General features: G+C 34.7%; 2 long non-coding RNA genes across 2 annotated transcripts; one reads left to right on the plus strand and one right to left on the minus strand.

Annotated features, from left to right (window-relative positions):
- Positions 1-4,238: 4,238 nt before the first annotated feature.
- LOC129918637 (uncharacterized) lies at positions 4,239-5,058 on the plus strand. Its single transcript, XR_008772978.1, has 3 exons — positions 4,239-4,315; positions 4,436-4,824; positions 4,884-5,058. It is a non-coding gene; the product is annotated as an uncharacterized LOC129918637 (long non-coding RNA).
- Positions 5,059-8,064: 3,006 nt separating this feature from the next.
- Positions 8,065-9,530, minus strand: LOC129918955 (uncharacterized). Its single transcript, XR_008773027.1, has 4 exons — positions 9,403-9,530; positions 9,294-9,341; positions 8,738-9,229; positions 8,065-8,678 (listed from the first exon to the last, which is right to left on the minus strand). It is a non-coding gene; the product is annotated as an uncharacterized LOC129918955 (long non-coding RNA).
- Positions 9,531-18,796: the final 9,266 nt, after the last annotated feature.

The following is an 18,796-nucleotide window of genomic DNA, read 5'->3' on the forward strand; positions in this document are numbered from 1 at the left end:
TATAAAAGCTTCCAAAGTTGAAATTAGAACGAAAGATATCACAATTTGAATGCAAAAAAACAGACGTTTTCAGAGCAAAATAACAAACAAAAATCGAGGCTTTTGTTCAAAAAGAAATAAACAAACAACAGTCGAGAAAACGTGTTTATTTTTCTTTGTTATTTTTCTCTGAAAAGCCCTGTTTTGTTGCTTTTAAATTGTAATATCTTCAGTTCTAACTTCAACTTTGGAAACATTTATACATTTTTGAAAACTGCAAAAACACGACAAATTTTAAAAATAATAAACCAGTTCCACACCATACAAACTTTTTTCAGGGCGTTGCTCTGAAATAAAAGAAAGAAATTGAGTTTTTATAAAACATGGAACTGTTAATTAATTTGCAGCAAAATTGCGTATGAAATGAAAAATATTTTGATTAATTAATTTTTTCTTATTATTAGGCAATGTTTTAGTGAAAGAATTGTAAAAAACAAAAATCAATTATGAGCGGAGGAAGCAAAATACTGTTGCAAAGTCGGGATTTTTCGAAATTTCACAAAAACTGCATTAAATCGAAAACCGTAAGGATTTGGGATGAACAAGTTACCAAATTCTGAGAGCCCTAAAGTTGGCCTATCAGCATATTTCGTTTGATCCATTACTTTTGGGACACCCTGTATAGTCCGGTCAATTTAGACATCCGAGGTTACATTAATTCCCAGCAAGCTGAAAATTGGTAGGATTGTTGGAAACACCATCATAAATTAAATCTAAAAAGTCCTCATCGATCCGAGGCCTGGAAAAAAATTTACGGGGGGTCAAAGGTCACAAAAACTGGTTTTTCACGATTTTCAGCAAAACGGTAAGTCTTATAAAAAAAAATTTCAATGCAAGAATTGTAGACTTGATTATTATATATAAAAAGTGTCATGACACTTTTTTTTCCTAAGACCCACCGTTTCTTAGATATAACGATTCAAAAAGTTGAAGTTGAGTTGTAATCGTCATAATCAGGCCTATTCTGAAAAAAAACTCCTAACTGAAAAGTTCCTGAAATTTCATTATTTTTTTAGCTTGAATTTCGTTCTTCAATGGTTAAGAATATGGGAAAGCAAAAAAAAAAGGAAATTTTCGCCATTTTTCCGATTGGGGCCCTTCTCCCGAAACCATTTCCCTGGGAATTTTTGTTTAGAATATGTCTGAATATATACAGGGTGTGCAATAGAGAATGGACAACCCTAAAACGGCTGATAGCTACACTTATGACTGTTCCAAAAACAGATAAAAAAAAGTTCTATCGCAACCAGTTCATAAAATATTGCCTTTTTTTCGTTCAGTGTATTTTAAATTTTATCACCTTATGTTTTCGTTCACTACAACCACGAATGTATGAATTTTATTTATTTCTTTTTTTTATAATTTTCTACAATAATTGTATGAGTACTGAAAGGCTTTTAAAACTGCATAGCTATTGCACATTTTCGTAAAAAAAAATTTGAAATATGTTTTTTGATGCAAAATGTAAAAAAAGTATTTTATGAAAAATTTTAAACACCTGTGGTATAAAATAAATCTATAGAAACCTAAGTGGCCAACTTTCTTAAAAATACTCTCGCCTAAGGGGAATATAAAATAAACCAAATTTTTGAAAGCTTGCAGAAATCAGAGACATTTATTTTAAATTATCTTTTTTTTAAGGAATAGCGAATGGGCAATTGTTCCACATTTTAAAAAATATCAACAAAAATTTGGAAAAAGCAAATTCATGGGCTGGTTGCAAATGAAGTATTGAAAAACTTCACTATACTCTTTTCAAGTTAAATAAGGGACTAAAAATCGTTGATAAAATAATTTCTGTTATTAATGGTTATGGTTTTAAATGGTATATCCACTCGTTTCTGTCTAAGTAGAGTTATCCTTCAACTTATTTAGAAAGCTAAAAAGTACAAAAGTGAACATTTTCAAACTTATTTTTTGAAAGTTCATCAGGATGGAACTCTTAAGATTTCAGATTAAAATGATAATGACGATGAAAAATGTATCTATTTACTGCTTCATATTGAAAAATAAAATGTTAAACTAGACAATTCAGTTAAAAATTTTAACTACACTGGTCGGCAAAAAAAACTTAAAAAAGTAGGGAGCAAGAACTTTATAAAGTGATTTTGATTGACTTTAGTGTGCTGAATTCAAAACTGTTTACAGATTTTTTCTATCACGTCTAGTTTTTGAGCTATACTCATCACTATTTTCGCTATAAAGCTTCAAAAACTAATTTTTAATAGATTTTTGTTTTTATGTTTAGTCAAAAATATATATTTTCCGTAATATGTTGCTCTTTATAGTCTAAGAGCCAGGAGCAGATGTCTTGCGTGAGAGGTAACCGATTCATATGAATGTCAGAGGTAGCGTGGGTCATGGTGATGACGAATACCTTAGTCTGCCTGCATTTATTTGGGCCGTTGTCGAGAAAAAGCGCATCAAAAGTACCATTTTTCTGAAAAATGTTATCGACTGATAACAAATATACCAATGGCAGACATTTTAAGTGTGGCCAAAGCCCCGGCAGACTGTCCCGAAAATGCGTTTTTTTTTGGGGTTTTTAGACTTTGGGGTAACCACCTAAAATTAATCGCATCCTGTAGCGGTGGACTCCCTGATAACAAAAATACCCATGGCAGACATTTTGAGTGTGGCCAAACCCTCGGCAGACGGTTTTGAAAATGCAGTTTTTCTGAAAATTGATTTATTTAGGGTAACCCCTTGAAATTAGTCGCATCCTGTAGCGGTGGACTCCCTGATAACAAAAATACCCATGGCAGACATTTTATGATAAATTGACGCGGGCGTCATTTTGTAATAAATTGACGCGGTAGTCATTTTATGAGAAAATGACGCGGGCGTCATTTTATGAGAAAATGACGCGGGCGTCATTTTTTGAGAAAATGACGCGTCATTTTAGGCGTCATTTTCTCATAAAATGACGCCTGCGTCATTTTCTCATAAAATGACGCCTGCGTCATTTTCTCATAAAATGACGCCCGCGTCATTTTCTTATAAAATGACGCCCGCGTCATTTTCTTATAAAATGACGCCCGCGTCATTTTCTCATAAATTGACGCCCGCGTCATTTTCTCATAAAATGACGCCCGCGTCATTTTCTTATAAAATGACGCTCTTGTCAATTTATCATAAAATGATGCCCGCGTCATTTGCTCAAAAAATTACGCCTGCGTCATTTTCTCATAAAATGACGCCCGCGTCATTTGCTCAAAAAATGACGCCTGCGTCATTTTCTTATAAAATGACGCCCTCGTCAATTTATCACAAAATGACGCCCGCGTCATTTTCTCATAAAATGACGTTCGCGTCATTTGCTCAAAAAATGACGCCTGCGTCATTTTCTTATAAAATGACGTTCGCGTCATTTGCTCAAAAAATGACGCCTGCGTCATTTTCTCATAAAATGACGCCCGCGTCATTTTCTCATAAAATGACGCCCGCGTCATTTGCTCAAAAAATGACGCCCGCGTCATTTTCTCATAAAATGACGCCCGCGTCAATTTACCACAAAATGACGCCTGCGTCATTTTCTCATAAAATGACGCCCGCGTCATTTGCTCAAAAAATGACGCCTGCGTCATTTTCTTATAAAATGACGCCCGCGTCAATTTATCACAAAATGACGCCTGCGTCATTTTCTCATAAAATGACGCCCGCGTCAATTTATCACAAAATGACGCCTGCGTCATTTTCTCATAAAATGACGCCCGCGTCATTTGCTCAAAAAATGACGCCTGCGTCATTTTCTCATAAAATGACGCCCGCGTCATTTGCTCAAAAAATGACGCCCGCGTCATTTTCTCATAAAATGACGTTCGCGTCAATTTATCACAAAATGACGCCTGCGTCATTTTCTCATAAAATGACGCCCGCGTCATTTGCTCAAAAAATGACGCCTGCGTCATTTTCTCATAAAATGACGCCTGCGTCCATTGACCTATTATATATGGACTGCTAGTTGATTCTCGTTTCCATACAAAATTTTTGAAAATGTGGTTCAATGATTACTAGCGCCTGTGGAAGAAAGCGGTAAATAGAACCTAGTTAGCGTAGCGACATCTTCCGGCAGATCGCTTGAACTACCATTTTTGGCCATAGAAACTAAGGCCATCTACATTTTTTTGCTATAAAAATCAGTAGCACCTGTCATCTTTGAAATGTACTTTTTGACGTATTGGAAGAATTCTTTTCAATTTCAAAAAAAGTAGGTAAATAAAAATTTTTGTTAAAAGAAAAATGTCGGTATCAAAATGAAATCATGCTGAAAAAGGTATTATTTTCAATTTATTAATGCTTGAAAGTTATTAAAAATTATAAATAATTCGTTCATCCTATAAAATAAATCAAAAATGTTCTTTTATCAATAATTTTCTATTTGTTTATTTTTCAGATGCAAATTTTTTATCACATGGAATTTGTCTTGGAATGAATGCAGATTTGCAACCTGGACAGACGCCCCCATTTATATCCATAACTCTAGTGCCACGATGCATGAACAACAGCATCTAAAACAGCAACATCAACAGCAGCTACAGCATCATCAACTACAAAACTGCTGACTCCTGATATGATGCGCCAGTCCATTTTTTCATAAATCTCGGCTGCAGAAATCAATTCGAGGACAAGCACAAGATGCAAATATATCACATGGAATGAATGAAAAAAATAATGGACACAGAGCTTCCGCCAAAAGTACAAATATTGTCTGGATCAATTGGAACAATCGCCTATACAGCCAGGACAACAAATGTCCGGAATGGGATCTAACGTAAAATTAAGGTATTGAATAAATACTTCAAATATGAGATTTTCTAATCAACGCTTTTTTATGTTTCCAGTTCCTACGGAATACTTCCAACATCTTGATCACACTTGCCAACGTGTGGATAATGTGAATCGTGACAATCGTAAACAGTTGGAATGATTTGGGAGCGAGAAATGCTGAATATTTTGGGTAACTTTGTCAATAGAGCTTTGGTGTTCTGTGAAAAGAACTACGACTCGACCATTCCACCGATGCACTGTGGGGCAACTTGTATTGGAGACCGGAAAAAACTCAATTAAAACTAAACTACTGAACCAATTTTCATGAAATATGCAGGAAAGGTAGCTAATAGCAAGACAAATCTACACCAATGACCACCCATTGGCACCCCCACTCAGAAAAAAATTATATTAAAAAATCAGAAATCAAGTTTTTGCAGCTGTAAATGACTTACTTCCAATCGCTTTTTTAGAAAAATCAAATTTTTTTGAGTTTATTTTAACATTTTATTAATAAATACCGTTTAAATTTTACATAAATCAAAAAAAAAAAATCAAAAATTTTCAAAAAAGAAAAATATCCAAAAACGGTAGGTATGGCATTTTTTTCAAAATTTAACTTTCTTGGAAACTTTTTTTTCCTTGGTTAGTTCTAAAATTTAAACGGCTACCAAGCCTTAACTTTTCCTTCAATTAGCGGAACATTCCATCAAATCATTCCATCCTTTTTTTGGAAACAAGTGGAACTAAAGATAAGAGAATCTTCAAATAACCAGTTTTACTGTATTCCGATTCCGATAGTTATAAATAAAGTCAAAAAAGTGGCTTGGTGAAAAAAACATTTGTTTTAATAGGTAAATGTGCAATGCAGGTTTCATTAACACAAACTCCTGATCCCAACAGCGACTAAATTGGGAAAAACTTTAAAATTGTGGGTTTAAAATTTTTTTTGCAATCTTATCATAAATATCGGGCTGTTTAGCAAAACGGACTTCACATTCAGATTGAGCATACCAAAATACATTTAGAAAGATTTGTCTGGCGAAAATAGCTGCATATTTCTTTTTTGCCTTATTTTTTTTTTTTGGTTTTTTGAATGACTTTTTCAGATTGAAATTGCTATAAAAACCGAATACGGACGTCTTCGGGTGAGATTTTTTTTTAAACTATTGCTGAGATTCAATACTATCTAGGAAAACCTATCCGCCAACAGAGGCAGACGGAGGCAGTAGTTAAAACCTAATTTGAACCTAAAAAGTCACTAAAATTGAATGTTTTTTTGTCAAAAAAATTGTATTCAATTCTTTTTCGCTAAACTAATGTACCGTATTGTTTGTCAATTTATTTTAAGCCTATTTACAAAAAAAATTGGTTCAAACCTTTAAATTTTAAGGAAAATAGATCATTTTGAAACTACTTGTATTTTTATCAGTTTTTACTGTTTTTCAACTTTGAGCGATAATCTCCAGGACCACAATTTTTTTTTTGAAAAACAGTTTTCATTTTCTGATTCTTCAACTAATTAACTGTTAGAAACACGTGCAGTATCAAAATAAATCGTACTTCCGAAATTTGGGTTTTTTCCGCCTTTTCCCCACTGTGCGATGACTGACCAAAGACGAACACACAATCATCGGTTTGTGTTGTAACATTGCTTGTTTGTTGGCGAGTCTGCTATTCCCTTACATATCAACAACAGCAAGGACCATTGGCAAGCATTCTGCTTCCAGCTGGTCACAAAATTGGAAAGCCAGCACCTTTGTTTGCCAAAATCGAACAGGCTCGTATTGATGAACTCAAAAAGAAGTACGCTGGTCCCCCGGTTGTGAGATCGACTTCTGGTGGTGCTTTGAAACAAAGCAAAGCAGTTTGGCAGCCTGAAGTCAATATTCTGTTGGATCTTAAAAAATAACTTGTCACTGCACAATCTCAAGCACCCGCAGAAACAAAAACTCCAACTGTGACTCCTACTCCCGCAAATGATGACAACAAAATTAAAGAACTTGAAGAAAAAATTGCAAAACAGGTAAGAACAATATAAAATCTCTTCCAAATGATTTTCAGTTTTAATGTTTTATTTGATTTAAGGGTGAAAAAGTTCGAGAACTAAAGAGTTCATCTGATGCTGCCGTTTGGAAGCCTGAAGTTGAAGTTCTCAAGAAGGATCTTTCTGCCATTACTGGTGTAACAGAATTACCAGCTTCAGGAAAGAACAAGAAGAAGAAATGATATCCGGTTATTGGTTTTATTTCAACACTTTACGCCCCAAGATATTGAGTACTGGTTTTTTCTACCTTTTTGTTTTATTCTCTTCTCTTTTTTTATTTTGTTGTTTAATTCGATTGCTCCAATAATTTATTTGTTTTTTTTTTCTTTAAATTATTTTTTCTTTTTTTTAATTTTCATAATTAATTGTGAAAAAATAAAAGTGAGAATTAATGTATTATTTGCATTTTTTTTTGCTCGCTACATGCTTGTTGGAAGTAAAGTACTGGGAGCAATTTCCAAAAGAGAGGGAGCAATGTGCCAAAAAGTTAGAGCGTGTAGGTTCGGTCAAGAAAAGAAAAAAATCGTATGGGAGGAGGGTCTTCTCCCCTTCGTTTAGCGGGGAGGGGCAATTTAAAAAAAAAATTATTTAATTTGAAACAAAAAAATATTAAATATCAACGGTTACACTTACAATAACGTCCTATACCTTTTTGTAAAGCCAAAAACCTCGTCTTTTACAAAAATAATATAATATGGCCATTTTCTGTTTCATTTTCATTCATTTTCAGTTTTTGAAAAATTAATTTTCGAAATCAAACTAATTTTTTTCAAAATTGTATGTAATTAAGTACCTACTACTTAAGAAATTAAAAAAAAAACCAAAACTATTTTTGTCTAAGAAATTTCTTTATTTTTTGTTTTTACGTGGCTGGATCATGGGGGTTGGGTGTGCTCGCCGCCCATGGATTCTTGCAGTAAGGGCCTTAAGTCAATTAAATCGCAATTTTTTTTAATGAAAATTAAACAATAAATAATAATGTACATGTTTTTCGAATTAAAAAAAAATGAGTAAAACAATAAAAACTCAAAAAACTCCATAAATTAACCTTTATGGTGTTTTCATTTTTTTCAAGTGACTTGTGAACCCTCTAAAACTTCTTTGATCGATTTGAAACTTTTTTGCCGTAATTTAAGTTCCAAATGGCACCCATCCTGGCTATGTAGAACAAAAAATAAGACAACTTTTTTTTCACTCCACCCTAACATACATATAGCCATGGGATATTGTCCATGTGGTGTAATCTGTAGATTCCCCAACCTCAAAAATACCGTGGCAGTGTTGAAATAGGAACACTTTTGTGTTCTCCTCCAATTCTTTTGATTGGATTGATTATTAGTGAAATTATTCTTAGACCTGTTTCCGATGATTTTACATTTTTATCAAACACAAAGCGAATTATTATTTAAATAAATTTATTGCAAATAAAAACAAAGGAAATGTAACCTCTACTGCTTCTTCAATTTTTGTTGGAACCGCATAAAGTAAGTTGATGTTTCCGTTGCTTGCCAAGCCTCTAGTTTGAGTTATCAGGTATGCGATTGGATTGCATTCGGAAGGCACATTGAGTTGCCTTTTGGAGAACTTTTAGTGGCTGGATAGAGAAAGATTTTACCATGGTTCTATTAACATTGACTATCATGCTGCCGGCACAGAGCTCCATACGAAGTTTCTTTGAATTTTTTTTCAATTCAACATAACCACGAACACCTTGTTCCCAAGTTGAACCATAAACTTCATTACTATGTGAGTGTGAGAGTTGAAGTTAAAGAAGTTGCTGTTGTTGTGATGGAACAACTGTGCCAAATTTGAATTGCCCCTGCTAGAAAATTTAACAAAATTTCATATTAGTTGTACATAGAAATCTCTTTATGGACTTACCTTAATAGGTCCACTTGCTAGTTGTGATCCAAGAGCCTCATTGGTTGCCGATATCACTTGAATTATCTGCTGTTCAAAACATTTGGTGATTGGCTCTCGAGGAGATTGGCGAGGAAGTTAAGCACCTGGCCACAGTCGATACATTGCAACAGATTCTTTACTTCGTACGGCGATAACGATGACATCGTTTACGGTATCATCCGTAGTGTCTAATGCTGTTGCTGTAGCCGTCGTAAGCATCGTCCATCCATGAAACATATCATCACCCTGATTGGGGGGCATGTGTAGAAAGTCATTTTGAGGCACTCTTCATTCTGCAGAACTTGAATTGAATTTCTGCTGCTGGTACTGGGAATTATTGATGTTGATGACAACACGTTCTGTATTGTCTTTCGATGATAGGACCCTTTGTTATCATGATGTTATTAATTCAAGCGACATAGTTCATTGGACAAGTTAGTACATGGAGCCATGATGTTTCTGTTGGGTTGGCTGAAATAATTTTAAATGAACTTACATTAGAAGTGAAAATTGAATTAATTTCAATTTACTTTACTCCATTTCGAAAGATAGGAACATCCATTTTTTAAAAATGTTTTTCGATCTGAAAGAATATAAATTTTAATATGAAAACTTCAGTGAAAACAATTTTAATTTTTTTTTACCTTTTTGTGTTGGGAAACATAAAATTCCAAACAATTTCTGCAAAAATAATTGAATTGTTTTTTTTTTTTTTTTTGACAAGCATTTTTTTTTGTGACAATCAAAAGTCACAAAACCTAGATGTCAAAATACTATTTCCCGCTGCCCTACCAAGGGGCGCCACCATAGCTTGAACCTGGTCCTGGCAGTCCATATATAATAGGTCAATGCCTGCGTCATTTTCTTATAAAAAGACGCCCGCGTCATTTTCTCATAAAATGACGCCCGCGTCATTTTCTCATAAAATGACGCCCGCGTCATTTGCTCAAAAAATGACGCCCGCGTCATTTTCTCATAAAATGACGTTCGCGTCAATTTATCACAAAATGACGCCTGCGTCATTTTCTTATAAAAAGACGCCCGCGTCATTTTCTCATAAAATGACGCCCGCGTCATTTTCTCATAAAATGACGCCCGCGTCATTTGCTCAAAAAATGACGCCCGCGTCATTTTCTCATAAAATGACGTTCGCGTCAATTTATCACAAAATGACGCCTGCGTCATTTTCTCATAAAATGACGCCCGCGTCATTTGCTCAAATTATGACGCCCGCGTCATTTTCTCATAAAATGACGCCTGCGTCATTTTCTCATAAAATGACGCCCGCGTCATTTTCTTATAAAATGACGCCCGCGTCAATTTATCACAAAATGACGCCTGCGTCATTTTCTCATAAAATGACGCCCGCGTCATTTGCTCAAAAAATGACGCCTGCGTCATTTTCTTATAAAATGACGCCCGCGTCATTTTCTCATAAAATGACGCCCGCGTCATTTTCTCATAAAATGACGCCTGCGTCATAGATTGACGCCCGCGTCATTTTCTCATAAAATGACGCCCGCGTCATTTTCTCATAAAATGACGCCCGCGTCATTTTCTCATAAAATGACGCCTGCGTCATTTTCTCATAAAATGACGCCTGCGTCATTTTCTCATAAAATGACGCCCGCGTCATTTGCTCAAAAAATGACGCCTGCGTCATTTTCTTATAAAATGACGCCCGCGTCAATTTATCACAAAATGACGCCTGCGTCATTTTCTCATAAAATGACGCCCGCGTCATTTGCTCAAAAAATGACGCCTGCGTCATTTTCTTATAAAATGACGCCCGCGTCATTTTCTCATAAAATGACGCCCGCGTCATTTGCTCAAAAAATGACGCCCGCGTCATTTTCTCATAAAATGACGTTCGCGTCATTTGCTCAAAAAATGACGCCTGCGTCATTTTCTCATAAATTGACGCCCGCGTCATTTTCTCATAAAATGACGCCCGCGTCATTTTCTCATAAAATGACGCCTGCGTCATAAATTGACGCCTGCGTCATTTTCTCATAAAATGACGCCCGCGTCATTTGCTCAAAAAATGACGCCTGCGTCATTTTCTTATAAAATGACGCCCGCGTCATTTTCTTATAAAATGACGCCCGCGTCAATTTATCACAAAATGACGCCTGCGTCATTTTCTCATAAAATGACGCCCGCGTCATTTGCTCAAAAATGACGCCTGCGTCATTTTCTTATAAAATGACGCCCGCGTCATTTTCTCATAAAATGACGCCTGCGTCATAAATTGACGCCTGCGTCATTTTCTCATAAAATGACGCCCGCGTCATTTGCTCAAAAAATGACGCCTGCGTCATTTTCTCATAAAATGACGCCCGCGTCATTTTCTCATAAAATGACGTTCGCGTCATTTTCTCATAAAATGACGTTCGCGTCATTTTCTCATAAAACGACGCCCGCGTCATTTTCTTATAAAATGACGCTCTTGTCAATTTATCATAAAATGACGCCTGCGTCGTCGCCCGCGTCATTTTCTCATAAAATGACGCCTGCGTCGCACAGTGTGGGATTTCGCGAATTTAGCGGAATTTAATTCGAAAAATGACTTGTCTTGTTTGATGCCAAAACCGGTTTTTCTTAAAGCTAATAGATTGTAGAAAGTGATAACAAAAGCATTGATAGGTGGGGATCATGTAAACAAAAAAAAATAGCTTCGAAGTTGCAGTTGGCGATTTTTTTTCTGTTTATTTGGTGAAAGAGATTACTTTGCTCTTAATTTTTTCTCGTGCGTTTGGTGTGTGTTTTAATAAAAGTTTTATTTTTTTTATATTTTCTAAATATCAAGGTATAATTATGTAAGTAATTTTTTATTTCACAGGGTGTTTTACATTTTTGTTTTGGTGATTGAAGTTAAAAAAATGTGTTTTTTTCGATTTTTGTATCTTTGTTAGAGCAAAACTTTAGTTATTCCGCATTATTCCGCTTAGAGACAATACTCAATGCAAAGCTTGATTTATTATCTATCAAGAATCACTAAAATTTGACACCCCAATTTTGTTATGGTATATATATTTTTTTTTTTTTTTCTAAATGACCATACAAAAAAAAATGATGGCATACCGTAAAAATCGAATAACTTTTATGGGATTTTGTAAGAAGAATGTTATAGAATTAGACACTTTTTTATTTCACAGGGTGTTCAAAAAATTTGTGAATTTGATTTTAAAATAGTTCCAATAAAAATACAGGGTGTTCAAATTCAAAGTTAACAGTAAGAAAAAAAAAAGAATTAAGTTATTTAAAAAATTAAAAACGGAAACTATCAATTAATAAAAAAAAAGTATTACATCTGATAAAGGTCGTTCCAATTATAATGATGAAAATAAATTAATTTAAAAAAAAACCAATTGTTTATTTTTCGAGCAATAGTGCCTTTAACGCGTATTTTTCACAAAATTTGATATTTGATACTTTGAAAATCGGTATTAAAATTAATTTTACTTGTTATAAGTGCTGTGTTTTGTTATTGTGTGTATATGTACTGTGGAGTATTAATTTTCGTCTTTTTATAATGTGGTATGTTATTTGAATAATTAGCAAACTATCCTTTTCAATTAAAAAATATTTCGGTATTATATAATTTGCAGAATGTCTTTCCAAATAACAAAGAAGGAAATATTTGATGTTTGGGTCTCAAAAATAAAAATTAAGCCTTTTGAGGCAGTTGGCTTTTTATTTTACAAGAATAACACGATTGGTAAATACAAATTGTCTATTCCAGTTAAACTGATTTTTTTTCGACAGGAAGTTTACGGTTCTTTTAATTTTTGGTATCCTTGATGATGTATGGCAGAAAAATTTCGTGACAGAACACTTACCAAGCTATACATAATTTAAAACATCCTTTGAAATAGTATCTTGTACGTTTTAGTAGCCTTTTAGAGAATAGTTTCTTTAGTTCATAAAACAACGTCATTGACATATCGGTTTGCAAAAAACCTAGTCAATTCTGACAATAATTAACTTTTTTCTTTATTTTATTCATATTAAAATTAAAAAATAAATCATTCCTCAAAAGTTTTTTTTGTAAATTATGATTTTCAAAAAAAAGTACTTTTTGGTGCTGTCACTTCAAAGCTCATTTTACAAAAACTTAAATAAAATATCACCAAAATGTGAATTACATTTGATTGTATACACATATTCAATGAACTAATCACAAAAAAAACTACAACAAAATTTAAAATGCAAGCGTTATTAATTTTATTCCGCTAAATTCGCGAATTCCCACACTGTGCGTCGCCCGCGTCATTTTCTCATAAAATGACGCCCGCGTCAATTTATCATAAAATGACGCCCGCTTCATTTTCTCATAAAATGACGCCCGCGTCATTTTCTCATAAAATGACACCCGCGTCATTTTCTCATAAAATGACGCCCGCGTCATTTTCTCAAAAAATGACGCCCGCGTCAATTTCTCAAAAAGTGACGCCCGTCAGTTTTTGAAAAAGTGACGCGCGTCAGTTTTTTGAAAAGCGATGTGCGTCACTCTTTGCAAAAGTGACGTCGAAACATCCTAAATGAATTTTAGCCTACTTCCAATTATCGTATCGAAATGAAACTTTGTACATAAATCCAGCTCAGATGACTATACCATATTTTATTGGTCCGGACCCTGGGGAGGTGCATAGAGGGGTCAAAACACCCCAAATCAATCTAAGCCTTCTTCCAATTATCGTATCGAAATGAAAATTTGTTCAAATATGTAGCTCAGATGACTTCACAATATTTTAGCTGTCCGGACCCTGGGGAGGTGCATTGAAGGGTCGAAAGACGCCAAATCAATTTTAGCCTACTTCTAGTTACAGTATCGAAATGAAACTTTGTACTTATATGTATCGCAGATGACTACACAATATTTTATTGGTCCGGACCCTGGGGAGATGCATTGAGGGGTCGAAAGACCCAGATCAATTTTAGCCTACTTCTAGTTACAGTATCGAAAAGAAATTTTGTACTTATATGTATCGCAGGTGACTACACAATATTTTATTGGTCCGGACCCTGGGGAGGTGCATCGAGGGGTCGAAAGACTCCAAATCAATTTTAGCCTACTTCCAATTATCGTATCGAAATGAAAATTTGTACATATATGTATCGCAGATGACTACACAATATTTTATTGGTCCGGACCCTGGGGAGGTGCATCGAGGGGTCGAAAGACTCCAAATCAATTTTAGCCTACTTCCAATTATCGTATCGAAATGAAAATTTGTACATAATATGTATCGCAGATGACTACACAATATTTTATTGGTCAGGACTTTGGGGAGGTGCATTGAGGGGTCGAAAGACCCAAATCAATTTTAGCCTACTTCCAATTATCGTATCGAAATGAAAATTTGTACATATATGTATCGCAGATGACTACACAATATTTTACTGGTCCGGACCCTGGGGAGGTGCAATGAGGGGTCGAAAGACTCCAAATCAATTTTAGCCTACTTCCAATTATCGTATCGAAATGAAAATTTGTACATATATGTATCGCAGATGACTACACAATATTTTATTGGTCCGGACCCTGGGGAGGTGCATTGAGGGGTCGAAAGACTCCAAATCAATTTTAGCCTATTTCCAATTATCGTATCGAAATGAAACTTTGTACATATATGTATCGCAGATGACTACACAATATTTTATTGGTCCGGACCCTGGGGAGGTGCATTGAGGGGTCGAAAGACTCCAAATCAATTTTAGCCTACTTCCAATTATCGTATCGAAATGAAAATTTGTACATAATATGTATCGCAGATGACTACACAATATTTTATTGGTCAGGACTTTGGGGAGGTGCATTGAGGGGTCGAAAGACTCCAAATCAATTTTAGCCTACTTTCAATTATCGTATCGAAATGAAAATTTGTACATATATGTATCGCAGATGACTACACAATATTTTATTGGTCTGGACCCTGGGGAGGTGCATTGAGGGGTCGAAAGACTCCAAATCAATTTTAGCCTACTTCCAATTATCGTATCGAAATGAAAATTTGTACATATATGTATCGCAGATGACTACACAATATTTTATTGGTCTGGACCCTGGGGAGGTGCATTGAGGGGTCGAAAGACTCCAAATCAATTTTAGCCTACTTCCAATTATCGTATCGAAATGAAAATTTGTACATATATGTATCGCAGATGACTACACAATATTTTATTGGTCCGGACCCTGGGGAGGTGCATTGAGAGGTCGAAAGACTCCAAATCAATTTTAGCCTACTTCCAATTATCGTATCGAAATGAAAATTTGTACATATATGTATCGCAGATGACTACACAATATTTTATTGGTCCGGACCCTGGGGAGATGCATTGAGGGATCGAAAGACCCAAATCAATTTTAGCCTACTTCCAATTATCGTATCGAAATGAAAATTTGTACATATATGTATCGCAGATGACTACACAATATTTTATTGGTCCGGACCCTGGGGAGGTGCATCGAGGGGTCGAAAGACTCCAAATCAATTTTAGCCTACTTCCAATTATCGTATCGAAATGAAAATTTGTACATAATATGTATCGCAGATGACTACACAATATTTTATTGGTCAGGACTTTGGGGAGGTGCATTGAGGGGTCGAAAGACCCAAATGAATTTTAGCCTACTTCCAATTATCGTATCGAAATGAAAATTTGTACATATATGTATCGCAGATGACTACACAATATTTTACTGGTCCGGACCCTGGGGAGGTGCAATGAGGGGTCGAAAGACTCCAAATCAATTTTAGCCTACTTCCAATTATCGTATCGAAATGAAAATTTGTACATATATGTATCGCAGATGACTACACAATATTTTATTGGTCCGGACCCTGGGGAGGTGCATTGAGGGGTCGAAAGACTCCAAATCAATTTTAGCCTATTTCCAATTATCGTATCGAAATGAAACTTTGTACATATATGTATCGCAGATGACTACACAATATTTTATTGGTCCGGACCCTGGGGAGGTGCATTGAGGGGTCGAAAGACTCCAAATCAATTTTAGCCTACTTCCAATTATCGTATCGAAATGAAAATTTGTACATATATGTATCGCAGATGACTACACAATATTTTATTGGTCCGGACCCTGGGGAAGTGCATTGAGGGGTCGAAAGACTCCAAATCAATTTTAGCCTACTTTCAATTATCGTATCGAAATGAAAATTTGTACATATATGTATCGCAGATGACTACACAATATTTTATTGGTCTGGACCCTGGGGAGGTGCATTGAGGGGTCGAAAGACTCCAAATCAATTTTAGCCTACTTCCAATTATCGTATCGAAATGAAAATTTGTACATATATGTATCGCAGATGACTACACAATATTTTATTGGTCCGGACCCTGGGGAGGTGCATTGAGAGGTCGAAAGACTCCAAATCAATTTTAGCCTACTTTCAATTATCGTATCGAAATGAAAATTTGTACATATATGTATCGTAGATGACTACACAATATTTTATTGGTCCGGACCCTGGGGAGGTGCATTGAGGGGTCGAAAGACTCCAAATCAATTTTATCCTACTTCCAATTATCGTATCGAAATGAAAATTTGTACATATATGTATCGCAGATGACTACACAATATTTTACTGGTCCGGACCCTGGGGAGGTGCATTGAGGGGTCGAAAGACTCCAAATCAATTTTAGCCTACTTCCAATTATCGTATCGAAATGAAAATTTGTACATATATGTATCGCAGATGACTACACAATATTTTATTGGTCCGGACCCTGGGGAGGTGCATTGAGGGGTCGAAAGACTCCAAATCAATTTTAGCCTACTTTCAATTATCGTATCGAAATGAAAATTTGTACATATATGTATCGCAGATGACTACACAATATTTTATTGGTCTGGACCCTGGGGAGGTGCATTGAGGGGTCGAAAGACTCCAAATCAATTTTAGCCTACTTCCAATTATCGTATCGAAATGAAAATTTGTACATATATGTATCGCAGATGACTACACAATATTTTACTGGTCCGGACCCTGGGGAGGTGCATTGAGGGGTCGAAAGACGCCAAATCAATTTTAGCCTACTTCTAGTCACAGTATCGAAATGAAACTTTGTACTTATATGTATCGCAGATGACTACACAATATTTTATTGGTCCGGACCCTGGGGAGGTGCATTGAGGGGTCGAAAGACCCAAATCAATTTTAGCCTACTTCCAATTATCGTATCGAAATGAAAATTTGTACATATATGTGCCCTTAATTTAAAAGTGGACTAAGTCACTCCTAAAAATGCCCTCAAATCTAGCCTTAAAATAATTCTAATTTAAGGGGTAAAGTTTATTTGAAAGCGAAATTGCAGTTAATAAATTTCTTTATTTCTACTCTAGTGATTTCATAAAAGAAATATAATTAAATCGTTATAAGAAAATTGTTTTTTAAGTTTTTCTTTAAACAATGCAAAAAGTGACTTAGTCCACTTTCATAATCATGGGCACATATGTATCGCAGATGACTACACAATATTTTAGTTGTCCGGACCCTGGGGAGGGGCATTGGAGGGTCAAAACTTGCCAAATCAATTTTAGCCGACTTAGAATTATAGGGGAGAGTGGGACACATTTGAAGAATTTTTGCTTTCGCAACTTCTTGAACGAAATACATATGTTCGTTTTCTTGATCTATAAAGTTTACTAACAATAAACATTAACATTGAACTTCGATTTCAAATAACATTTGGATAGTTAGACGAAATATTGATATATGTAAAATTTTGATGTTTAACCAATATAACTCTTATGTTCAAAAGTGGGGCAGGTTTGAACATGGAAGGTGCACTTTTGCACAGAAGTATTACTTTTGTTGTAATGAATAGATAAAACATAGCTTTTTATTAATTTTTTACTAAGAACATACACATACTCAAAATTGATTATTATATCATATTCAAGAAACCAAAAAATAATAAAAACTCAGAAAAAAATAACCTTAAAATTTAAAATATAGTTATTTCACATTTATTAGTTGAAAAGAAAAACAAGAAAAATTAATTTAAAACATAACTTCGAAAAATGATATTCATATTCATACCTTTTATGCTTCCAAGAGTAAAATAGATTTATTTTGTGATCAACCTATTTTTAAATGCAAATGTTAACAAAGCGGATGTTCTTCATATACCAGGAGCGTTAATTGGTGTAGGCAGCTTGCACACCTTTGGGGCAAGCAAGCGGGGCCAGGGCCTCGACTGGAAACAATGCAGAGTTGGCAACTTAAAGATAAGTTATTTGACATGAATTACTTCGGATACAAGAGAGACAAATTATATTGGTAGCCAGTCACATACCTCAGGGATCGCAAAAAAATAAATCAGTTTCTTGAAAAAAAATTACCTATATATTATTTGCCACAAAAAGTGTTGCGTAAATAATCTTAGCGACAAATGATATATCAGGGGTCCCATAAAAAAAAGTAGGCTGTATACCTACGTATTTTTTTATTTGTTCTTATTTTCTATATAATTTGTTCTTTTTCTATAATCAACTCAACGTACGCCTCTGGCAGCTTGACTTTAATTTTTATACCACTTAATCGAGTTCTCATCGAAATCAGTCTAGTAGAACTTGAAGGATTCAGGCATTTTTTGTTTAATCTTCAATAATGTTATACCTACATTTCCATTTTATTTTCTTTAATTTTTCCACAAATGCTAGTTTCATTATCCTTTTTATAAGAACATTCAAGTTTACCTACTTAAAATATCTGATTCAAACTGCTCGGGGGCGGTTTTGAACATGTTCGAAATTCCTCCAACACACTTGTTCAAACCAATAATACAAAATTTACAATCATTTAAACATTGAGCTAGCTAATATTTTTTTAATGTTAACTATTGTGTTGCAGTTTTGTCCTATGTTACAGGAAATACGTAGATTTACTAACTGCCTACTAACTTTTTTGTTTTATTAAAATGATATTGTTTAATTTAACATTAATTTCGCAAATTTATGCATCACTTTTTAATTATTTAGGTAGGTATAGGTATAATTTGTTA

Source organism: Episyrphus balteatus, chromosome 4, assembly GCF_945859705.1.
Source record: "Episyrphus balteatus chromosome 4, idEpiBalt1.1, whole genome shotgun sequence".
Taxonomy (NCBI): Eukaryota; Metazoa; Arthropoda; class Insecta; order Diptera; family Syrphidae; genus Episyrphus; species Episyrphus balteatus.